Source organism: Mirounga angustirostris, unplaced genomic scaffold (genome assembly GCF_029215605.1).
Source record: "Mirounga angustirostris isolate CCGP_5_RB_7025 unplaced genomic scaffold, mMirAng1.0.hap1 SCAF_2, whole genome shotgun sequence".
NCBI lineage: Eukaryota > Metazoa > Chordata > Mammalia > Carnivora > Phocidae > Mirounga > Mirounga angustirostris.
In genome coordinates, this window is record NW_026991710.1 from 137,718,654 (window position 1) to 137,745,864 (window position 27,211).

Sequence of the window (27,211 nt, forward strand, 5' to 3'; positions counted from 1 at the left end):
AGGCTAATTATGTAAATCAAAAGTTCAAACTAGCTTACTTGCATCCATAGGTAAGAAAAGAAGAATTGTGCCTATTGCACTTGGTCTAAAAACAACTCTAATACATGGAATTGTTATGAGAGCTCTACATTGCTCTTTCAGCCACTGTGGTTCTTATAAATATAAGATAATAAACAGGAAAAGTTTTCTGAGTCAAAATTGGTCCATTTTTTTTGCCACCTGTACTATATATAACAAATGATCTTAGTAATAACATGTATTTAAAACTTTTATAAAGATAGATTCTAAAAATTTACAGCAGTCTGGGGTTCAAGATGGCGGCATAAGAAAACCCTGAACTCACCTTTTCAGACACAGCAAATTTACATGAAAAGACCTAAAAACTCGATGAACAGGAAACAATAATCAGAACAAAAAGACAATCTAGTGAGTGGGAGCAGATATTTGCAAATAATATATCTGATAAGGGGTTAATAACCAAAATATATAAAGAACTCACACAACTTAACAATAAAAAACAAACAACTTGATTTAAAAATGTGCAGAGGATCTGAATAGACATTTTTCCAAAGAAAACATACAGATGGCCACCACGTACATGAAAGGACACTCCATCTCACTAGTTATTGGGGGAATGCAAATTGAAAACACAATGAGATATCATTTCACAGCTGTTGAAATGGTTATTTTCAAAAAGACAAGAAATAACAAGAGTTGTAGAGGATGTAAAGAAAAGGGAACCTTTGTACGTTGTTGGTGGGAATGCAAATTGGTGCAGCCAATTCTGCATACAGAAAACAATATGGAGATTCCTCAAAAAATTAAGAAAACATCTACCATATGATCCAGCTATTCCACTTCTGGGCATTTATTGAAATAATCCAAAAATGCTAATTTGAAAATATATATATGCACCCCTATGTTCATCACAGCATTATTTACAATAGCCAAGATATGAAAACAACCTAAATGTCCGTCAATAGATGAATGGATAAAGAAGATGTGGTATACATATACAATGGGATACTACTCAGCCACAAAGAAGAATGAAATCTTAACATTGGTGAAAACATGAATGGATCCTGAGGGTATTATGCTACGTGAAATAAGTCAGAGAGAGAAACACAAATATTGCATGATTTCACTTATATGTGGAATCTAAAAAACCAAAACTAAACAAATGAACAAATAACACAATACACAAACAAACTTATAGACACAGAGAACAGATTAATGGTTATCTGAGGAGTAGGAGGTTGGGGGATGGGCAAAATGGGTGAAGGGGGTCAATTGTATGGTGATGGTTGGTATTTATACTTTTGTTGGTGATCATTGTGTAGTGCATACAGATGTGTTATAATGTTGTACATCTGAACTTATATAATGTTATATACTAATTTTACCTAAAAAAACACCCATTTAAAATAAAAAAATAAAAATAAAAGCAAAGAGTAATGGGAAATGTATGAAATGCAACCATTTGTTATTATTTGAAAGATGTGCCCTTGTATGATGGCTCATTAATTTAAAAATTCTAGAAGGATATAAAAGAAATATATTTGCTTCTAACGAGAGAAACTGAGACCAGGATAGGAGAGGGACTTATATTTTACTTCATATATTTTTGTACATTTCAATTTTACATTTATCACTTTTAATAAAATAATTGATAATGTATATAAAGTGCTTAGCATTTGGTGCTCCCTCTAAAAATTTATAGTCAAGTTAGGTAAGATTCCACAGGCAAAACTCACGATGCAGGCATATCATTTCAAAACTTCCAAACAGAAATTCTGCCAAGACTAGCAAGTAATTCAGATGAAGAAGAAAAGCATGGAAATAACATGCTCTTACCAGGAAGAATTCATAAATAAAGAGGGTCATAGGCAGCAGATGGAAAGAAGGGAACAGGAGCAAAGATGAGAATGAAATATGGCATGGAAAGAAAACATTAGAAACAATTTTTACTTATATGCAAAATAAGAACAACAATCCTCAAGGGATAGGGCAATTCTGTTTCACCCATGGTATATGGACTTAACCAAAGGCACAATTACTCAAATTTCATTATGCTACAATTCTTTGTCAGTAAAATCCTTGGCAAGCTTACAAATGGCACACCAACAGTGAAAATAGGAAAGGGAAGTTTCAGATAGGTTGATCTTATAAGTGATCATCTGAGTACTCCAAACAGAGTATTTTATGTGGAGTAGTATGTGCAATACCTAGCATAAGACAGGTATTAAATAAATGAAGATCAGTGAGGGAAAGTAATACAAAAAAAAGTTTCAGCGAAAAAAATCAAATTCTCTGATAATTATATTGGCTTATAAGTAGAACAGCCTGCATTCACTGGGGATTTCCTCCAAAGTAAAAATGATGATTAAGTAGAAGCTGAGTGACTTCTTGGTGATGATTCTCCAAAAGGGAATCACGTGCCTGACTCTGAGACTCTGATTCTGTCAGTCCATGTAATAGAAAACTGATTCTAGATAGTCTGAGGTTAAATCAAGAGCTTCAAGCCTGTGAATATTTTAGATCAATCAAGTTTTTTTTTTCTTCCTTGAGTAATTAAGTTTATGAAGCTAACATATAGGCCAATAAAGACATTTATCATGGTATATTTGTTTTTTTAATGTATATGCTCATTTGTTCATCTAACAAATCATAAAGTTAAATTACCTGGGAAATTAACAAATGTTAAATTATCTCTACTATATAAAGTGTATAATACCAGGCACTGAAAGACTAAAATTAATTTCGTAGTAAAAAGAAGACACATAAACAAGCAATATGCAATTTTACAAGATACAAAGGAGAGTGTACATCGAGCTAGCAGAAAATATAGTGTTGGGAAGATAGAATCAAAGCTAGGTCTTGAGGGTTTGTAGTGTACCTTCAAGTAGAGTCAGGAGTGAAACATTTAGAGAGAATAGCAAAGCAAAGGCAGGAGAGTAATACTCGATTTTATTAAACATGAGATAAAATTTGGAAATAAGGATGAAATGTACTTTCTATCCAAAGAAGAGATTCATTTTACTTCTGGGCAAATAAATTTTGACTTTATTCCATAAGAAATGGAGTTTTCATTCAGGACAGTGCCTTGATCAGAAGATACTTTTTGAAGATTAACATAACAAGGATTTACAAATTGGACATAATTATTTTGCACACATCATTTCATTTTGTCTCAAGAACCGTACAAGTTTAATATTATCCCCATTTTACAAAAGAGAGAACTGAAGTTCAGAAATGCCGGATAATTTCCTAGGGACACACTGTTGGCATTTGACTGAGCCAGGATTTGAATTCATCTCTAACCCAAAGTTCAGTTTCTTAAACACAACATCACACTATCAAAAGTAGTGACAATGAGAGTGAAAAGCAAGGTATATATAAGCAAAACATTTCTGAGGGAAATATCCAGAAAACACCTATGAATGGTGAGAGGAGGGATTAAGGGAAAGGCACAACAAAATTGGACAGTTGCTATACTACTTGATTAAAACCTTTCAAAGACAGAACCAATTTTTTAAACAGATAATCCTAAATTATCATTAAGTAGTATGTATATAACTTTGACTTTTATTTTTCTATAATGAAATAAAAATTTCTCTAGAGAGACTGAGTTTAGCTTAATTAGTATACACTTCTTATTTATATTCAGATGAATCAAGAAACCACCTGTGATAAAATTCAATTCCTAAAGGGTTGTCTTTATTCAATACTTCAGTTAGTCCTCTGGATAGTCAATCTCTCATCAATCCTGAACTTTAGAGAATCAAACTAAATAGGAAGAATACAGCCTCGGTGCCTTCATCAAACATTTCTCCAGGGACAGAGCTTATTATCCAGGGGCTCAGAGCCATTGGACCAATGGGTCCCAGATTTTCTAGTCATCCATCAGAAGAGTTCAGGGGTAAAAAAGATTAAGTAGGAATTTGCAGGCTGGTTTTTTTTCCCCTTCCTGGGGTACAAGAGACTAAAAGGACATAGAAGTAAAATACATATATAGAAAGAATCTGTAACAAACATTCCATCATTAGGCTCTCATCCCCAACTTGTCTCCCTCTCTAAACCAGATTAACACTGCATCTTACTTAAGAACATAAATAATAAAAGGAAGAAGACATCATGTCAAAGCTCTTGCAACATTCTACCTCCATCTGTTCAAGTTTTCTATACAGACACACACATGCTCACTCACTCTGTCACTCATGCACAGATAATTGGCAGTATAGTCTCCTCCTACAAGCTCATCAATAAATCTGAAATCAGTAGCATCTTATAATAAAATTAAAACTGTTGCTTCAAAACCTATTGGGGCCTCATTATAGAACAATATAATAATATTAAATAAGTTTTCAGTTTTGTTAATATAAATATAAAAATAAAAAGTGATACGTGCTTATTTTATAAAATGTATGGGATGCAAATATCAACAAAAGTCCTGGTACCTGAGAACTTTGCTGTTAGTATTTTGGGTGCTTGTTTTTCCTTGTCTTTCAAAAATAAGGACCACAACTCACTGGAAGGCTGTGAGAGTTTTTCTGAGCCATGCAAATCTTGCCTACAAATATTAAGGATGAATTATGACCAATTCCATAAATTTTACTTTTGCTTACGGCAAAGAGCTCCTTGCTATTAATATGCTATGTGAATCACTAAGAATTACTAAAAGTGAGTAGTAAGAGTTAACATTTACGGGCGTTGTGCATTTGACCGTTAATTCATTTTTCCTCACAACAACACCTGATAGGTACTGTCACTGCCAGCTTACAGGTGCATAGGAGCCTAGGTCTCCGCATCTGCCATGCAGATATAAATAGTGGAGCCAGGAGTCAAACCCATAGAATCTAACTCCAGAGCCTTCAGTGTTGCCTCTCAATGGCACTGAATCCTTCGCAGACAAACATACAAAATATATTTTAGAAAATTTGAGTAAATTGAAGTGTAAATATTAGAGAGTTTAATAAAAATTTTCTGACAGTAAAAGCCAGTGTTACTTTTCCATACCAGAGAAAGTAGCTTGCTGTTACCAATGGATTGGTATGGACGTTGGGTTTACACACATGAATTAGAACTGGTCCTGCCATTTCCTAATTATATGTGGGAGAAGAGATGTATAGATACCAGAGGGCAGATTGTGGCAGAGTTTGGTTAGCAGTTCAACTAATATATCTCTTCTTTCCGGCACAGAGCAAGACTACATTTTCCAGCATTCCTCAAAATTAAGTTTGGCCATGTAAAAATGTCTCAATAATTGAATATGAACAGAAAAGTGTGTCACATCAGTGACTAAGATACTCAAGGAAGAGTTGTGCCTTCTCTAGTATCTTCAACCCATTCCTCCAACTTGATGTAGTAAGCACAGAAACCTTGAAAGTACAGATTGAACATAGCGAGGCATAAAATGAAAGGAGCTTGAGTCGTGAATCATTACTTGGAAGAGCTGCCTACAATTCAGCAGCATTTTTTATAGACTTTATATGAACAGGAAATAAACATTTATTATGTTTAAACTGTTATATATATTTTGTCTGTTTGTTGGTAATGTTGCCTTAGCTACAACTCCTCATTTATAAGATTTTTTTATTATAGACCTGTTAAATATAAACCATAAGAAACAATAATAAAGGAGCGCCTGGGTGGCTCAGATGGTTAAGCGTCTGCCTTCGGCTCAGGTCATGATCCCAGGATCCTGGGATCGAGTCCCGCATAGGGCTCCCTGCTCAGCAGGGAGCCTGCTTCTCCCTCTGCCTCTCTCTCTCTCTCTCTCTGTCTCTTACGAATAAATAAATAAAAGCTTAAAAAAAAAAACAATAATAAAGACCAAGGGCTTAAGTTTCTTCATTTGTAAAAGAGAGAGAGAGAGAGAGATGACAGTAGTCTATACCATGAAAACTTCTGTGGAAATTAAGTAAATTAATATTATAAATTACTTAGAATAGTGCCTGCTGTATTATAAGCAAAAAACAAAGTGTTCGTTACATTCTACTTCATTATGAGATTACTTATAATGATAAGACTTTTTTAAAAACCTCAATTCAAACAAGCAGTTTATTTATTTCATAGCCTCCTTCTCTAATCCAAGTATATAAGCTTTAGCTTACTTACATTAGTTACATTTCTAAAGAAAAACAAAACCAAACAAAACAAGACAATCCCTTGGCTTTTGATTAAAAACTGGTGGATTGAATGTTCACAGTAGCTTTTACTTCCTCCCACTAGCCACAAAATTATTGAAAATTGGTTTTTAAAAGAAACCATAAACTCACAAATACATAAATTGAATAGAAAAGGAGACAACAACAATAATAACATTTTGGTGGCAGGAAAACAAAGTACAATTTTGATGCATGGGTGATAATTGTCTTGTAAGCCAGCAGTGTAGGAGAGCTAAATTAAACTGTTGGTACCATGGAACTCTCAAGGGATTTAGCACCAGCTACCTCTGGAATGAGACAACTAAAAACAGAACTGGTTAAAGACTTTAGGAACATTTCGATTCTTAAATATTTTTCTTACTCTGTGTGTCTGAATAAATTCTTCTACCCCATACTGAGGCAGAAGGCTGAAGAGTTATCTTCTAGCAAGATTAAAACAGAGTATCCCAGCACCACAGCTATCAGGCATTGTTGAGCATAAAAATACAGAAAGGTTACCAAGGGAACGTAGGGTGCTCCAGGCTTATTATCACACTAGATACTCAGAACTCTGACCACCAGTTTTGTTCCAGCTCTCACAGCAAATCAGAGATAAGAATCTGACCAGATCAGGATAGCAGCATCTAAAGATAATGACACTGAAGGATAGTCAATGAATTATCCAGCCCAATTACCTTTTGGTAAAGACTCAGTATAGACACAGCTCTTCCAGTCAGCTTTTAACTGTCCCACTCTTAAATATAAGCAAAAAATGAAATATTACCAGATATTTGAAGAAAACCTACATAAAATATAGGGAATAAAATGAAAATAAGCAATTGGAAAAACAGGAATTAAAGATATATATATATAATATGAATATATATAATATGAATATAAATATATATAATTTGAATATAAATTATCTTCAAATATATATATTTTTGATATGTATATATACATATATACGATATGAATATAAATTATATATATAATATGAATATAAATATATATGAATATATAATATGTATATTTTTATATATATAATATGAATATAAATTATCTTCAGGGAGATAAGAAGAGTTATTTTAACCACTAAACAAGAAAGAGATGTGATTTAAAACAAAAAAAATAAGCACTTCGAGAATAAGAAAATAGTGCAAGGTATTAAAAATTTGGTAGCCAAAAAGAAAATATTAAAAATTCAACAAAAACCTTGTAAAATAAAATGGAGGAAGTCTCTCAAAATGTTTTTTAAAAAGACAAGAAAATTATGAGGTGCTTTTTCAAAATAGAAGGTGGTATCAAAAATACATCACAACAGTTTCAAAGTAAGATAACAGCAAAAATGGGGAAGAAATCAGTAATGAAATAATGCAAGAAACAACTTCAGAATTACTTCAGTTTCTGGATAGGAGGGATCCACTAATGGTCCTGCAAATGGATGAAATGACAACTAAACCAATAGGCATCATTGTGAATTTTCAGAACACTAGGGCGAAGAGACTTTGAATATCTTCAAAAAGGAAAATTTAGTTTTTAGAACAAAATTAAAATTAATAGCAGCATTAGATTTGTTAAGAACAGCAACAAAAGCTAGGAGACAATGGAAAGATATCTTCAAAATCTAAGGAAATATTACTTCCAAATTAGAACTCTATACTAAGCCAATTATTAATTTAAAGTAATAGAGAACAAAGACATTTTCAAACATAAAAATCTCAGCAACAGCAAAAATACTTATCATTCAGTCTTTCTCAGGAAGCTCAAGAGGAAATGTTCCATCAAACAGGGAATAAAATAAGAAAGAATGCCTAAAATCTAGAAAACAAAAGAATCAAGATAAGATAAACCTACAGAGATTCCCTAATATTGTGCTCAAGGGAAGCCTAAAATGATACCTGTGTAATTGTTTTATATCAACTACTGCAGATTAACATGATCAAAGGTGATGATGCAATTAAATTAAATTAACTTAAATTCTGTGTAGAGGATAAGGTGCCTAGAACAAATTTATATTCCAAATGTTAAAGAAAGGTAAGTGGCACTTGCATCCCAATGTTTATAGCAGCCATGTCAACAGCAGCCAAAATATGGAAAGCGCCCCAATGTTGATCGACAGATGAGTAGATAAGGAAGATGTGGCATATGTATTCAACAGAATATTACTCAACCATCAAAAAGAATGAAATCTTGGCCATTTGCAACGATGTGGATAGAACTTGAGGGTATTATGCTAAGCAGAGTAAGTCAGTCAGAGAGAGACAAATATCATATGATTTCACTCATATGTGGAATTTAAGAAACAAAACGGATGAACATAGGGGAAGGGAAGGAAAAATAAAGTAAAATGAAAACAGAGAGGGAGACAAACCATAAGAGACTCTAAACTCTAGGAAACAAACGGGGTTGTTGGAAAGGAGGGGGATGGGGTAACTGGGGGATAGGCATTAAGGAGGACACCTGAAGTAATGAGCACTGGGTGCTGTATGCAACGGATGAATTACTAAATTCTACCCCTGGGGGGTGCCTGGGTGGCTCAGCTGGTTAAGCAACTGCCTTCGGCTCAGGTCATGATCTTGGAGTCCTGGGATCGAGTCCCACATCAGGCTCCCTGCTCATCGAGGAGCCTGCTTCTCCCTCTGACCCTACCCCCTCTCATGTACTCTCGCTCATTCTCGCTCTCTCAAATAAATAAATAAATCTTTAAATCAATCAATCAATCAATCAATTCTACCCCTGAAACTAATAATACACTATATGTTAATTAAATTGAATTTATATAAAAGTTTTTTTAAAAAAAGAAAGGTAAGTAAACATGGTTTTAATATTTGTGAAGGTTTTTTTCTATTTCAAACATCAAAACTGTCTGAATGAAGTTCTACTGACAAATATTTTCCTTAATTTTCTTTAAACCTTGAGAATAAGAAAAACTAACAATAGGACACTCATTTCCACAAAATAATACCTGTTAAATAACAAATATTCAGCCAAGTGAATTTTAAAGGTCTGATTGGCTTTATTCATCAATTCACAAATCAGCATTCCATCTAGCAAGTTGAGGGCAGCTACAAAAGGCTACACAGAAAGGGAAAGGTTTTTAAAGGCAGGACAAGGAAGTCATAAACAGAAAGAAAGGATTATTTTGGGTGAGGTCATCTTTCTTTGGGGATAAAAAGGTGTCATTAGGTGGTTTATTTCATCTTTCTTTAGGAGATGGAGAGGACTTTGTGACAAAATACCTCATTGGTGCTGACCAGAAAATTCTTGAGAGATCAGTTAAGCCCAGCTGAAAGTGCAGTTAGTTTAGGCATTAAGCCCTGGTTTGGTGGCCTGGCCTCGCCTAAATGACTCCCTTTTGGGCCTGTAGTTTTCTTTCTAACATACTAAATAATCCAGCCTTTCTTAAAACTAAATTTATGCTGATGTCAATCTCCTTTTTTTTTCTTAGCCATCCCATTTCATTAACAAGCAATTCCAATAATTAAGTTTTTTTTTGTAATGCAGTTAAAACTGCATTCCTGTAACTTCAAACATCCAGTCCTTTTTCTGTGATCTAGAGTGTGCTCTCTCCTTTATATGATGGATGACTTTTCAAAAAAATGGCTGACATCAAATACATGGCTCCCTACCTTATTTTCTTAGTGGTTACCTGGGGATTACAATTAGCATCTTAATATAAAATCATCTATTTCAAGTTAATACAAACTTAATTTCAATATTATATAAAAACTTTTCTCCAATACACCTCTGTTTGCACCTCCAGACTTTGTACTATTATATCCTCATACATTATAAGCCACCAGCATAGTTTTATAATTATGCTTTATGAATTGTCTTTTAAATCACAGAGAAGAAAAGAGTTACAAACAAAAATACATTGATACTGTCTTTTGTATTTATCTGTGTAGTTATCTTTACCAGTGCCTTTAATTTTTTATGTGGATTCAAGTTATCATTTAATGCCCCTTTATTTCAGCCCAAAGGACTCCCTTTGGTATTTCTTATAGGGCAGGTCCCCTAGCAAGGAGTTCTCTCAGTTTTTGTTTATCTGGGAATGTCTTAATTTCTCCTTCATTTTGAAGCAAAGTTTTGCTGAATATAGAATTCTTGGTTAGTAGGTTTTTTCCTTTTACTACTTTAAAGTTGCCATCCCTCTGCCTTATGGCCTCCATGAGAAGTCACCTGTTGATCTCCCTGTGGATTCTTGGTATGTGATAATGTCAATTTTATTTTGAAGCTTTCAAGATTTTCTTTTCTTTGACTTTCACAGCTTTGATAATGACATGGATAAGCATGGATCTCTTTGAGTTTATTTGAAATTTGTTGAGTTTCTTGAATATGTGGGTTAATGTTTTTCATTACATTTGGGAAGTCTGGGACCATTATTTCTTCAAATAATTTCTATGACCCTTTCTTTTATTCCTCTTCTTCTGGGACTCCCACTGTGTGTATGTTAGTATAGTTGTTGGTATTCCACAATCCCTAATGTTCTCTTTATTTTTCCTCATTTTTTTTTCTCTTGCCCAGACTGGAAAATCTCTATGGACATATTTTAAAGTTCAATAATTATTTTCTGCCAGATCAAATCTGCTGTTAATGTCCGCTAGTGAATTTTAAATTTTAATTATTGTACCATCAACTCTAGAGTTTACATTTGATTCCTTTTTTATTATTTCTCTTTGTTAATATTGTGTATTTGGTGAGGCATAATTGTTATGCTTTTCTTTAGTCATGGTGTCCTTTAGTTCCTTGAACATATTTAAAATAGCTGCTTTTAAGTCCTTGTCTATTAAATACAACATCTGGGTCTCCTCAGTGACATTTTCTGTAGGCTACTTTTTTCCTATGTATGTAACATACTTTTTTTATCTTATAATTTTTGGTTGAAAACTGGCTATTGTAGATATTACATTGTAACAACTCTGATAACAGATTCTTTCCTCACCCCCCCAAGGTTTGTTTGTGTTGTTATTGTTGCTATTTTTTCTTGTTGTTGTTGTCTCTAATTTTTTTGTATGGATTTTTATATTTAAAAAGTATAACTATGTATATTTTTTCTTAAATCTTAACATTTCTTTTTTTAATTTGATTATGTTATGTTAATCACCATACATTACATCATTAGTTTTTGATGTAGTGTTCCATGATTCATTGTTTGCATATAACACCCAGTGCTCCATGCAGAACGTGCCTTCTTTAATACCCATCACCAGGCTAACCCATCCCCCCCACCACCCTCCCCTCTAGAACCCTCAGTTTGTTTCTCAGAGTCCATAGATTCTCATGGTTCGTCTCCCTCTCTGATTCCCCCCCTTCATTCTTCCCCTCCTGCTATCTTCTTCTTCGTCTTTTTTTTTTTTTTAACGTATAATGTATTTCTGGCTAATTCTGTAGATTCTCTTTTCCCTGTGGTATGTGGCCCCTGAGTTCCCAACTATCATTTGTTAAGTTCTTATTTTTATTTGTAAGCCTGCATCCTAGGGTTCAGCCCAAGATCAGTATAATTTAGTAGTCAAGCAATGATAAGTCAAGAATTCCTTAAGTGCTTGCCTGTATGTTTACTCCTCTTTGCCAAGGAAAGTTGTGTGAAAAGGCATGCTTTCAAATTTTAAGCAGTTTATAATTTCACTTCCTGCTTACATGGGGCCTTCAGACAAAGGTGAGTGACTGGGACATTTTCCTTTTCCAGGTCTTTCCTGGGCATACAGAAAGTCCTGTATGAGTGTAACTTTCTTGATCCCAGAAATATGTTGAAGCTTTTCAAAGTTCCTAATGGTCATTTAGTTCTCTAGGACTTGCCTTTAAAGTTTTAACCAAGTTCTTGTTTTCCCAACCGAAATAACAGCTTTAGGCAGCTTTGATGTTAGCAATAGACTGCTATTACTTTCAGACTGCTATGCCCTAGGGATAGAACTTTTTTCACTATGATGAGCTCTGAGTCAAATCAAATAGCCACAGCACCTCAGGAATGGATATTGTCCAAGAAGCTCCTCATACAGACAAAATTTTGACTGTGCCCTGGGGATGGGGTTTTCAACATAACTCTAAAAGAGATCAGTCCTTACCTTTGGATGAAATACTGCTGGCTTTTCATAAGCTCCCACACCACTGCACCAAGGATGGAGGGGTGATGGGAATAATGCAAAGTCAAAGCACTGTAACTCCTGCTGTCTTCCGAAGGCTCAGTAGTTTCTCATGGATAGATGATTTGTAATTTGTGCTATAGCTTGGATAATTTTCAGAGTCATGAAATGGTTGATTTTAGTTGTTTTGCCATTTTTCCATTTTTTTTCTTGTTTCCATGGGGAGCAGGTTCACCAAGACCCTCAGAGTACCATTCTAGAAGTCTTCTCTTTCTTATGCACCCATCTAATTTCCAGTTGCCTGTAAAACTTAGTATTATAAAAGTTAAATCATTTTTACTTACAACTGTCATCAGCAACCAGAAGTCTTTTCACAAAGAAATTACTCAAAGAAAGAGATTTAAATGGGATAGTAGGTAAAGGTATAGATTAGGGGAGAGAGAGAGAGAGAAGAAGATATGTGTGTGTATGTATGGGCACTCCATTTATTAATAATTGCTGTAACAATATACAGGAAATTAAGCATTGAAATATCTGGAAAATGGAAAGCTAATGGAGAAAAATACATTTGCTTTTACTTTATGTGCTTTTTTAATGCTTAAAATTTTAGAGCAGCATGAATTAAACCTATATTTAACATAGATAGATTGGTAGATGGATAGAATTAAATTATCCTCAAAAAAATGGTTTCTAAAACTTTTTCTTCCATGATTGTTCTCTGTACAGATTATTCTTTGTCAGTGGTCCTTCAAAAATATGGCTTTTACAATTCAATAAAAAGTAAAGTATGAAAAAATGGAAGGAGACTACCACACCAAGTATAGTAAGACTAATAATGTTACCTAAGATTAAATAGTTCTGTCAAGGTTCTTTATGGTAGCATTTGCTTTTGTGGCAGTTATTTCTCCTATAGAGTCAAAGTGATGGAATAAAAAAGTTATTCCTTTAAAGGAAAATCAAGAACATTTAGTCCAAACACTTAATTCTACAATTACACAATGTGGAAGTCCCCACATTTAAAATATTTTCTAAATAACATAAGGCAGAATAATTGCTCACCTCAGGTTGTCTTAATCATGAGATCCTTTGGGAGTTTTATTAACATTTGTAAAGGGACCCAAGAGATCTGTTATATAGAAAGGGTTATATGTTATGGTGCTAGTGAAATGTATAGAGAGTACAGAAAAGATGGAGATCACTTTTACCTAGACCTTCTCATTCTAGGTAGATAAAAGATGCTAAGACCCAGTGTATGCTTCTCCAGAAAAGCAGTACTCAAAGTGCAGTCTTAGGAGTCCTCAAGACTTTTGGGGGGTATTTAAAGTTAAAACAGTTTTTGTAATAATGTTAAGATGTTATTTGCCATTTTTACCTTCATATCTTTTACAAAAGTACAGTGGAATTTTCCAGAGACTAGATGTCATGTGATGTCACAACAATTTAAATATAGAAGATGGTATGAGAATCCAGTTGTCTTCTATTAAACCAGGCATTAAAGAGATTTGCAAACATGTTTTGCAAACAAACCATTCCTCAATAAATTTTGGTTTGGAAATTATAATTATTTTTATAAAAATTTATATGTTAACCTATAATGGGCTTGTTGATATTTTATGTTTTTTTCAGTTTTAATTTATGTTATGGGTAATATAGATAGACATAACCATCATAAAGAAAAGTTCAGTGGGATCTTCAAAAATTTTTGAGTGTAAAGTGGTCCTGAAACCAAAAAATTTGAGAACTGCAGCATTAGATCAGTCGATCAAAAGACAATATCAATGGAAATACATTACAACTTCCAGATAGAATTTATTTACTGGAATTTTTTTATCAAATACAAAATTTAAGAAAGAAATTACACTGATTGAGATAAATTTTAATATGGTGAAATAATACAAAATCAGGCAATCCGTGGAAAAAGAACTAAGTTATCTTAGTAAAAAAAACCTAAAAACCGAGGATACTCTGAAATACTTTACTTTTTAAACTTATAATTCTAAAAGTATTACAATAAGTACTTTGGATGAAAGTGAAGAATGTAAGACTGTTGAATCACAGACCTGTACCTCTGAAACAAATAATACATTATATGTTAAAAAAAAAGAAGAAGAAAATAGTAGGAAGGGTAAAATGAAGGGGGGGAGATCAGAGGGGGAGATGAACCATGAGAGACTATGGACACTGAGAAAGAAACTGAGGGTTCTAGAGGGGATGGGAATGGGGGGGATGGGTTAGCCTGGTAATGGGTATTAAAGAGGGCACGTATTGAATGGAGCACTGGGTGTTATACGCAAACAATGAATCAGGAACACTACATCAAAAACTCATGATGTAATGTATGGTGATTAACATAACATAATAAAATTTTAAAAATAAAAAAATTAAAGGGCAAAAAAATCAACAATATTAAGGAAAATTTCAAAATTAATTTTGACAAAACTTAGGTATTTATCTTTCTTTTTTTTATTTGTTTTAATATTTTATTTATTTATTTGTGAGAGAGAGAGCACACAAGCAGAGGGAGTGGCAGACAGAGGGAGAAGCAGGCTCCCCACTGAGCGAGGAGCCCATTGCGAGTTGGAACTCGATCCCAGGACCCTGGGATCATGACCTGAGCCAAAGGCAGACGTTTAACCAACTGAGCCACCCTATCTTTTGAGAAAGTTAAAATGTTCATTTGAAGATTATCCCACACAGAAAATTTTGGAAGATCATAGAAAATAAAATTACACCCATCCATAAATTGGCAAATGTAATAATACATATGAGGTATCTTATTGGCTAAGGAAATTCAAATCTATATAATGGTTTATCTACCAAAAGCATGAATTCATCAGTTAAATATATATGTGTATTTATATATGAGTGTAAGTGTGTGTCCACATGTGTGTATTTTTTTACTCAGACCTAGGATGTGGTGGGGATTATAATACCTTCAACCTATTTTAAAATTTCACCTAACTACATTCTTAGCCACTGACTTAAAAACAAAAGGTCAACTGAGCAAAGATATAGAATTGTATTGAGTCTTAAAATCACCCATGTTAAGGGGATTCTGAGAGTTTTGTAGGGTTAGGAGGTAGATCTTTTGTTAGTTTGGAAGTAATTATTACCTTAGCACAGAAGTAAAGATATTCAAATGTTTACCTGAATAATGTCTATTAATTGAAGTAGTTTTCACCAAAATAAAAAAAACAAACAAAAAAACAAAAATAAAAACTACACAATACATGAATGCAGGGCTACACTGAGAATTTTTTTAACCATTTTGGTTGTATTAAACAATGTTGAAGGTCCGGTCAAGATGTGTTTCATGTTATAATCTGTGATTCTTGAACTTTAATGTATATACGAAGTCCACATGGATATTGCTATAAACATAATTTCACAGGAGTTCCACCTTTAATAGTGTCAATTTTATGTATATTAAAGTAGAAGGCCAGGAATTCCCATTTTAGCAGGCACCTAAGGTAATTCTGATAAATGTGAATTAAGTAACCACTTTGAGAAAATGTTCCAGTAAAATCTCAGTTAAGCCCTCTGGAGTTTTAAAACTTTTCATTTAAATGTTGATAATTTTGGCTTATAAATTCAATTTAATAGAGTAAAACCACTTAAATTTAAATGTAATCATATTAAGGGACCTGGGATAAGGTACACAAAATGCAGTTAAAAATCATCTCAGCACATTAATCATGATAAAGTTGCCCAACTCACAAATGTGCATAATATACACGAATGTGCAGTTAAAATAATTTCAGCACATTAATTATGGCAAAGTTATCCAACTTTGAACAATGATTATATTAATGTTTCTAGTATAAAGATTTCTCAAAGTTTGGTTAAATTAATATCTCCTTGTCTCTAAAGGTTAAAATCATTTGAGGTTACATGTATGTTCTTTAGTAACTTTGTTAGTTCTACTTTAGATACTTTGTTTTCCCATAGTATTTGTGAATATAAATGCTTAATGTTTTAATGTCTCTGAAGACATAAAAGAAAATGTGCCAGATAAGAATAGAACAACAATTCAAAGTTTACATAACCTGAAGGCCTAATAAAAAATGTGACTAATATTGGAAAAATAGAATTAATATAAACTTGTAACTCCTTGGATATAAGAAGACAGATGAATCAAATATGACTGAAGTTTGACTTAAAAACTCCTAGCTTAAACTGTAAGGCTACATTTTAAATTTTAATGCCATAACACCTATTAAATTTATTTGGTTTTCTTTTAAAAACATATGACATTAAGATGTACAATTATGGATTTCTTGTTAAAACAACAAATACCTATTTGATTAATTTCCTGACTGCTCATTGGACACAAGTTTGTTTCATTTCCATATCTTTTTTAGACCCATTATTATTTCACCTCACTATTTAAATTTTTTTAACATTACTTAAAAAATAATTTAGATTTATTATAGTCAAAAATTTGTGTACCCTTAACAATTAGGTGAACATAATTTTTATTTATTTATTTATTTTTTAAATTTTTTAAAGATTTTTATTTATTTATTTGAGATAGAGTGAGAGCAAATGAAAGAGAGAGAGCACGAGTGGTAGGGAAGAGCAGAGGGAGAGGGAGAAGCAAGCTCTCCACTGAAGAGGGAGCCCTACATCAAGCTCGATCCCAGGACCCTGGGATCATGACCTGAGCTGAAGGCAGACATTTAATCGACTGAGCCACCTGGGTGCCCTGGTGACTGTAATTTTTAAATGGCAGCATCCCATAATGCTTGGGATAAATACTTGGGAAAAAATACTAACACTTTTTATTGCATTTGTTTATATTACCTAGCTACCTGTTAATCCTTCTAAGAGAAGCTACTCATCACACAATCCCCAGTGTAGGGGCAGATGAGAGGCAGACATATTTTCTCACATAGGACTCCCCATGCCCACTGTCTCCACTCATGGCTAATTTCAGTCTACAGCTTGTCTCTAAAACATGAACTGACCTGATCACTTAGCATCCAAAGGATGGAATGTTAGCTAAGTGATTCCAGACAGTAAATTTGGTTAAAAGAGAAAGCTGGAGGGCGCCTGGGTGGCTCAGTTGGTTAAGCGACTGCCTTCCGCTCAGGTCATGATCCTGGAGTCCCTGGATCGAGTCCCACATCGGGCTCCCTGCTCGGCAGGGAGTCTGCTTCTCCCTCTGACCCTCCCCCCTCTCATGTGCTCTCTCTCACACAAATAAATAAATAAAATCTTTATAAAAAAAAAAAGAGAGAAAGCTGGAGCTGGAAGGGTAAGTCCCAAATAAAGTTATAAAGATTTATTTATTTGAAAGAGAGAGAGTAGGGGGGAGGGGCAGAGGGAGTGTGTAGCCTGACATGAGGCTCAATCTCATGACCCTGAGATCGCGACCTGAGCTGAAACCAAGAGTTGGACACTTAACTGACTGAGCCACCCATGGGTGCCCCTCAAATAAAGTTATAAGAGCAAACCCTGTGAATAACTTGAATAACTTGAGGAAGCCAATCCACAGGAGAGAAAAATGAACTGAAACAGCCTTGAAAGAAATGGCAATGTGAATGGCTATATGGAGGAGAAGAGCATAAGAGCATTCACCAGGACTTACATCTTTCCAATTCTAGCTTTTGAGATCATGGAGCTCAGTTCCAGACCATCACAAAAGGCAAATATCACCATAAAGCAAGTCAGAATGAATTTTTGGGTTTCCCAGTGCATGCAAAAGTGACATTTACACTATCCTATGGTCTATCAAGTGTGCAATGGCATTATGCATGTCTAAAAATATACACACCTTAATTTAAAAGTATTTTATTGCTAAAAACACTAACAGTCATCTGAGTTTCATCTTGCAAGTTGTAATCTTTTTGCTGGTGGAAGGTCCTATCTCCATGTTGATGGTCATTGACTGATCAGGGTGGTGGTTGCTGAAAGTCAGGGTGGCTGTCGCTATTTCTTAAAATAAGACAACAATGAAGTAAGCTGCATCAATTGACTCTTCCTTTCATGAACAATTTCTCTGTGGCATGTGATGCTGTTTGATAGCATTTTACTCACATAGAACTTCTTTCAAAATTGAAGTCGATCCTCTCATACCCTGCTGTTGCTTTATCAACTAAGTTTGTGTCATATTCTAAATCCTTTGTTGTCATTTCAATAACTTTCACAGCATCTTCACCTGGAGTAGATTCTGTCTCAAGAAACCACTGTCTTTGCTCAGCCAATAAGAAGCAACTCGTCATCCATTCAAGTTTGATCATGAGATCGTAGCAATTCAGTCCCATCTTCAGGCTTCACTGCTAACTCTAGTTCTCCACCTATTTCCACCACACCTGCAGTTACTTCCTCCACTCAAGTCTTTAACTTTCTATTTGTAAAAAACACACTATAAACCCAATAAAGTGAAACACAATAAAATGAGGTATACTTGTAAACTGCACATATATTCTGTTTCTTTTTTTAAAAAAAGATTTTATTTATTTATTTGAAAGAGAGAGAGAGAGAGAGAGAGAACACAAGCTGGAGGTTGGGGGGAAGGAGAGGCAGACTCCCTGCTCAACAGGGAGCCTGATGCAGGACTTGATTCCAGGACCCTGGGATCATGACCTGAGCTGAAGGCAGGCACGTAACTGATTCAGCCACCCAGGTGCCCCTATTCTATTTCTTATAATCAAAATAGTCTACCTAAACTTTCTACAAATCTCTTCCAATTATCCATCTCTGGAAACTGAAATGTGACAAATCCCTATTCTCAAAGGTATGCAAGAAGATGAGGAGACACACTACTGTTTCTGGTCACAACTGATGGAAGGATACAAGATGATAACTAAGCCTATGTGTTTAAGTTAAGTGTACTTAAGTTATAAATGTTATCTATAACCCTTTATTTACAACATAAAATTAGTTCAGAATTTCTATGTGGTTTTCTGGAAGAAATGTAAAGTTCTTCTATGTTCTGCAGGTACTACTGATACCTGCAAGCAGTTTAGTTCATTATTTGAGCAAAAAATCCAAGAAGTAATTTAAAAAAAGCAGATATTTTCCAGACAGAGCAGCAATATTTTTGGCTTTTAGAATAAAATCAGGAAATACCATTAATCCTATCATACCCCAAGAAAACAAGCAACCTCTCCTCAATGTGGAGAGCCTGCTGCTTTCATGTTCCTTTACATCATAAATTGCCCTAGGAAATTGTGGGTCTCCCTCAGGGAGTTCTGAAAACATCTCTGAGAGGGCACTTGCATGATATTAAAAATCAAAACAATTTTGACTTGACTAAATCAGCAATCTGGGACTATCTCAAGGAAAGAAAAAACTGTCATCAGAGGAGAGATTTTAGGAGACTAATTCTAAGTCTACTAATTGTAGACTATATTTTCATGACAGGAAATCTTTTGGTAAGAACACAGGAGGATTTTCATTAAAGTAAAATGTCAACAGAACATAAATATTTTGCTCTATGTTTAAATATTAAAAACAAGTATACATAAAATCAATGTTTCAAATCCTACTTGAAAGTAGGTGAGGTACATAGCTAAATAAATAAACCATAATGTAAGTATCTAATAAATATCCAAAATATACAAATTATAAGCACATATTCCAGTGACTGCCTTTAGTCAGAACACATTTGAAATCTCATTTTTATTTCTTTTGAGCAGTTTTCAAGCCATATAAAGAAATTTAACCTGTGTTTAACCATACCTTATTTTTTTTTATCCCAAATGGTATTGCCTAGCTCGAGAGTTTTATCAGCCTTTGGCAAATATTAATCTTTTTGGAAAACATAAAATAATACTCACTTTTTACATTTCCCCCAAAATCAGTTTTGCTCTAAAAAAGAAAAATGATGATTAAGGCTTTTAAAAAAGTGATACAAATTTGGAAGTTATTAATTCCAAAAACAGTTCCAAAATATTTTGTGTTTTAACAGTTTCCCTAGGTGATTACTACAGAATGGAGAACTCACATAGAAGCATTAACCCCAGTGTACTTAGTTACTAAGCCACACCAAAGGGAGGACTAAAAACAGAATAGAAAAATATTCATTTATTTTTCAATGTTATCATTATTTTTGTTTCTGTTATTCTTTTGTGTTGATGTAGCCCAATACCTGTTCTTCTCTCCAACACACACACACACACAGAATCCTACTCTGTGGTAAGCAGAATTTTAAGCTGGTCTTATTTCCCATCTGAACCCTCTGATTAAATTTAAATATGCTTTACTTGCTAAATTTATTGTGTTAAGTATAATAAGATTTCTTCATTTGCTGAATATCTATTATACATCAGAACTTATTTCCTAAAGTGTAAGAATCCTAATGTGGATTCTGTCCTTAAGAATCTATGGTCAAGTAAGAAAAAGTGAAATATGTCCAAAAATGTCTATGATAGAAAGTACCAAAATATAGCTGTTACAGGAGAGGTACACAAAAGAGAAGGGGATTAAAATTACTTTATGATTTCAAATAGGATCATCACCTTATAGTGAGAAGCAATTAAAACATCCTTTTAGATGAGTTCATTGACATTTACTGTGGTGGTTAATTTCATGCATCACCTTGACTGGGTCACAGAATACACAGATATCTAGTTAAACATTTTGGCTGCATCTGTGCAGGTGTTTCCAGAAGAGATTAGCATTTGAATTGGTAGACTGAGCAAAGCAGGTTATCCACCCCAATGTGAATGGCTATCATCTAATCTGTTCAGAGTCTGAATAGAATGAAAAAGAGGAGAAAGGGAGAATTCTTCTTCTACCTGACAGCATGTGCTTAGACCTCAGTATTCTGCTCTTGGACTGGGACTTAAAACATCAGCATTACTAGCCTTTAGACTTGGACTGGAACTTACACCATCAGTTCTCCTAGTCCCAGATTGCTGAACTTAGATTAGTTTTAAGACTGGTTTCCCTGGGTCTCCAGTTTGTAGACAGCAGATTAAAGACCTCTCAGTCTCCATATCACATGCCTATAATATACATATTATATAGTTTTTTTTTTTTTCCTCTCTATAAAGAACCCTGACATAGATTTTGGTACTGAAAGTGGTTGTAGAGGAACAGAATTTTAAGGATGAGTTTTCTGAATTAGTTCTGTGGTTTCTGGAATTGGCCTTCCAATCTGATTATATTTGAAGATGATATTGCCTCTATTCTTAACAATAAAGAGAGCGCTGGTATCTGGCATGATCTGGTAATGGAGATATGCAAAATATCATTAGGATATTCCTAATGAACCACATATAAAAGGCAAGAAGCTGGGGGAATATACATATGACACTTTCAAACAATTTTGGAAAACTAACAAATATAATGAGGTTGATATCACTGGACAAAGTGGTGAAAGAAAAGGATGAGCTCAGGAATTTGAATTATTAGCCCAAGTGCTGCATAAATGACATAAAAGCTTCTCTGTGTACTCTGAAGGAAACACAGTAGCTGCAGGGCTGACAGTGCTGAAAATCAAACACCGAATCTGATCTTGTGACTGGATGAATTACAAAGCAGGATAAACCCCTAGGCTCACAGGGTGTCCATTGTTAAAGCAAGGGCATTGACTGGGAAAAAATGGGATCCTATAAATTGGGATGGGAATTGTGGAAGATCCTAATGAACGGGAGTCCTTGAGCACCTAAATTCTGATGAGCCTTCTTGGTCAGTGAAGGAGACCTTTCCACACCCAGTGGTAGCCTCTCTACCCCCATTTGAGGAGATTAACCCTGCATTGACCAAGGAAATGGGATTGGCCTCTCCTGAGCCATTTGCCAGAGAAGACAATGCTGATTCTCCTCAGCATTGTCTCCTTTCTTTGCTTCTACCCATGTGATTAGACTCAAGTCCCAGAAGCCCCCTAAAGGTAAGGTACAAAGTGTGACCCATAAGTAGGTATGCTGCACAAAGAAACTACTTGAATTTTTTAATTTATAGAGACAGAAATCTGGGAAATACGTGTGGGAATGGATACTAAGGATGTAGGATAATGGTGGAAAGAACATAAAGTTGGATCAGGCCAAATTTATTGATATGGGCTCACAAAACAGAGATTCTGCATCTAATGTTACAACCTGAGGAGTGGAAAAAGAAAGGGAGTGTCTAACAGTTTGCTTTGTTAGTTGGCTAAACCATGAACCAAAAGGTGGCCCACAGTAAGTGAACTGGAAATGGTGGACCTGCCTTTGTTTAATGTAGAGGAAGGTATTCAGAGGTAAGGTAAACATGGTTACTCAATTAGGCAAGAGAGTCAAAGTAGCAATTAGAATAGTCTGACTTTGAACAGACTTATGGCATTGGTTAATTGATCATTGTGATTCTGGAAATGAAATAGAAAGTGTACAAAAGTCTTATTTGATCTTATTTCATAGGTCAAGTGAATAGTCTAACCTGAATCATAAATACAATTAGTCATGGCCCCTCAATCAATTCCCAGACTTCAGCTAGTTTATAGATTCAGAATCCCTTGAGTGAAGGGAAGGTGGTTCACCTTGAAGAAGGACCCCAGGACACAAACTGAGCACTACTAAATTTATACTGTTAATCTGTATCCCAGCCTTCTCCAAAGGGACCTACAATCTTTTACAAGAGTAATTGTGCATTGGAGAAAAGGAAATAGTCAGATACTTTGAGAACTACTGAACACTGGTTCTGAATGACACTAATTACGAGACCCCAAATGTCACTGAGACCCAAAAGTCATAATAGGGGCTTATGGAGGCCAGGTGATCAATGGAATTTTAACTCAGGTCCACCTTACAGCGAGCCTAGTAAGTCCTTGAACCCATCTGTGGTTATTTCCCTATTTCTGGAATGCATAATTTGGTTCCCTAAACTGTGGGATAATTATTGTGCAAAAGACCAAGTGGAAGCCATTAGAACTGCCTCTACCTAAGAAAATAGTAAATTAAATACAATACCACATCCTTGGAAGTATTGTGAAAATTAGTGATTACCATCATGGATTTGAAGGATGCAGGGTGGTGAATCCTACCACATTCCCATTCAGCTCACCTATTTGGCCTTTGCAGAAGTCAGATGGATCTTGGAGAATGACAACAGATTGTCACAAGCTTAACCAGGTATTGATTTCATTTGCAGCTGCTGTAGCAGATGTGGTTTCATTTCTCAAGCAAATTAACACATCTCTTGGTACCTGGTACATAGCTATTGATCTGGCAGATGCCTTTTTCTCCAAATATGTCAATAAAGACCATGAGAAGCATTTTGCTTTCAGCTGGCAAGGCCAGCAATACACCTTCACTGTCCTATCTTAGGAGTATATCAACTCTCCAGCCCTATGTCATAGTTTACTTTGTGGGGATCTTGATGGTTTTCCCCTCCCACAATATATCACACTTGTCAATTACATTGGTGGCATTATGTTGACTGGACCAGTGAGCAAGAAGTAACAACTACTTTAATCTTATTGGTAAAATATAAGAAGGTAGAAAATATGTCCAACAAATATTCATGTTACTTCTACCTGAGTGAAATTTCTAAGGGTCCAGGGGTATAGGATGTGTCAAAATAGCTCTTTTTTAGGGTGAGATATAAGTTATTGCATCTGGATCTTTCTACAACCAAAAAGGAGGCCCAATGCCCAGTGGACTACTTTGGATTTGAGAGGTAACACATTCCTCATTTGGGTACATTATCCTGACCCATTTACTGAGTGACCCAAAGAGCTGCTAGTTTTTCTGCACAGCAAAGGAAATCATCAACAGCATGAAAATGCAAACTACTAAATGGGGGAAAATATTTGCAAATCATATTTCTGATAAGGAGTTAGTATCCAAAATATAGAAAGAATTTATACAACTCAATAACAAACAACAAGAGTAATAATAACTTAAAAAATGGTCAGAGGATCTGAATAGATATTTTTCCAAAGAAGACATACAGGTAGCCAACAGACACATGGAAAGGTGCTCAATATCACTAATCATCAGGAAAATGCAAATCAAACACAATGAGATATCACCTCACACCTGTTAAAATGACTATTATGAAAAATACAAGATATGACAAATACTAGTGAGGAGGTACAGAAAAGGGAACCCTCATGCACTGTTGGTGGGAATGTAAGTTGGTGTAGCCACCATGGAAAACGGTATAGAGATTCCTCAAAAATTAAAAATAGAACGCCATATGATCCAGCAATCACACTTCTGGGTGTATGTCTGAGGGAAATGAAATCACTATCTTAAAGAGACATCTATACCCCTAGCATTATTTATAATAGCCAGACATGGAAACAATGTAAATGTCCATTTATGGATGAATAGATAAATAAGATGTGGTATTTGTATACAATGGGATATTATCCAATCATAAAAGAAGGATATCCTGCCATTTGTGACAATATGGATAGACGCTGAAGGCATTATGTTAAGTGAAATAAGACAAAGAAGAATATTGTATTATCTCATTTATATGTAGAATCTTAAAAAAGGAACTCATAGAAACAATGAGTAGATTGGTGGTTGTTAAGTGTGCAGTGGGGGGAGGAAAGAAATGGGTAAATGTGATCAAAGGGTAAAAACCGGGCACAGGTATCCCCTGTTTTTCAAAAGTTCACATTATACTACTTTGCTTTTAGAAAAGACCTACATTAGTACCTGTTTTTACTAACTCGAAAAACAAAGAGGCTTTTTGATTTAAAAAAAAAAAAAAAGGGTGCGAAGTGAAAATAGTGTTCAGCATTTGTTTTGCAGCAAGCTGTTACAGAGGCAACGTGCACCCTAACAGTGAGAGTGACACCACAAGCTTCTTTCCTAGGAACTACACTCAGCATCTCAGCATCAAGTCTCATAGTTTTAAACCATGTCTGTAGGTATCTGTGCTTTATCTCGATTTATTTTGTGTATCTGTTAGCAAGATATGGATTCCATCCTAAGGTATCAGAAAAGCCTAAGAAAGGTTTTTTTTTTTGGGGGGGGGTCACAAAATGCTCAAAATTTTTTCCGTCTAAATCATGATAATTGCTTCTTCACTTTATGCCATTTTGGTTTATAAAAGGAACATTCTACTTTTGGATAGTGGAGGAAATCTGTATAAGATGAATAAATTCCAGGAATCTAATGTACAGCATGGTAACTATAGTTAACAACACTATATTGTATACTTAAAAATTGCTAAGAGAACAAATCTTAAAATTTGTCACCACAAAAATACGTACATACATGCATAAATATATAAAAGTAATTATGTGAAGTGATGGATGTGTTAACCAACCTTACTGTGGTAATCATTTTGCAATAATACATATATCAAGTCATCAATGTACACCTTAAACATACACAATGTTATATGTCAGTTATATCTCAATAAAGCTGGGGAAAAACTGCCACCCATGGACTTATAGAATGCCTTATTCATTGTCATGGTATTCCATACAGCATTGCTTCACAGCAAAAGAAGTGCAGCAATGTGTGCTCATACTCATAGAATTCATTTGTCTTACTGTATTCCCCACCATTCTGAAGCAGGTAACTTTATAAAATGGTAAAATGGCCCTTTGAAGTCTCAGTTAGAGTGCCAGGTAGGTGGTAATACCCTACAGAGCTGGGCATAGGTTCTCTTCATGCCTCTGAATTACCAGACAAAGAAGTGATTTGTTGTGCTGACTGGGGCTACTTATCCTGACTTCAAGGGGAAGTTTGAGTACATCTGTACGATGGATGTAAGGAAGACTATGCCAGGAATACAGATGATCCCTCAGGATGTCTCCTATATTATTGTGCCCTGTGATTAAGGTCAATGGAAAATTACAACTCAATCCAGGCAGGACTATTAGTAGTCCAGACCCTTCAGGAATGAAGGCTTGGGTAGCCATACCAGGTAAAGAATCACAACCATTGATAAGCTTGCTGAAGGTAAAGGGAATACAGAATTGGTAGTAGAAGAAGGTAGTTATAAATACTAGCTGTGACTACATGACCATTTATAGAATGAGAACTGTAATTTTTTTATGAGCTTTTCCTCCTTATTTTGTTATGAAGATATTTGTGTATGTGTGCATAAATTATGTTTTATTTCCTTTCTTAGTCATTATCATGTAACATCTGATGTACTGACTTTATATTATAGTATATAAGTTTTATCAATTTGCATCATAGCATTTAAGTTTCAGGATATCAAGAAGAAGAGTAAACATGACTCAAGGATTTTACTTCCTCTTCTAGGGAAGATTAGTGCATTTTCAGTTGTACACATAATAATTGTATCATGTTAGGTGAAATTATGACTTTGCTATTATCTTTATTTGGAAATGTTTTGTGACATTTGTTTTGTATGGTTTAAGAAGATGCATATGGGTGACAAGTTGACTCCCTCTATACATATAGGTTTTGTTTCTCTGAGGAACCCTGCATACATTTATCTTTGATGGAGATTAATATTTAAAGAGTATTTAAACAAAGTTCAGTTTTAGAAAATCCCCTCTCTTTAGTCCTATGTGCATATTAGCAAAACAAATGTCAGATATCTAGTACTAATGATCACATGGCACAGATGTACTACCTAAAACAATTGTTCTTTTATGGTAGCCTTCTTTTTTTTTCCTTTTTTTTTGTTAACTGATACTTCACTTATAAATGTTTTCAGTCTAATTAAGAAGTTCTCTAGAACATTGAGCATTTAGATAGATCATGTTTCCACCTCTACTTAAAGTTATTTTCTTAAATGTACCAATGAAAATAAGTAAGCTTTGTGCCTGACATCTAAACGGTCTGACTTTATTTACCCACATTTTATGAGTATGCTTAATTTGGCACATTTCAGCCTAGTTTAAGAGGTTATTATTTGATCTATTTAAAATCGGAAAAGCACGTGACAAGTTTAAAAAAATGTATAATGGATATTTTGGGAAAACATTGAAGAGCACAGGATTATGTCTAGTTGTAGAGAAAGAATACAAACATAAGAAAAAAATCATCCTTGCCATATTTATCAGTCATATTTTAATTACAATTACAGAAATCCACCTGAACTAACTCAGTT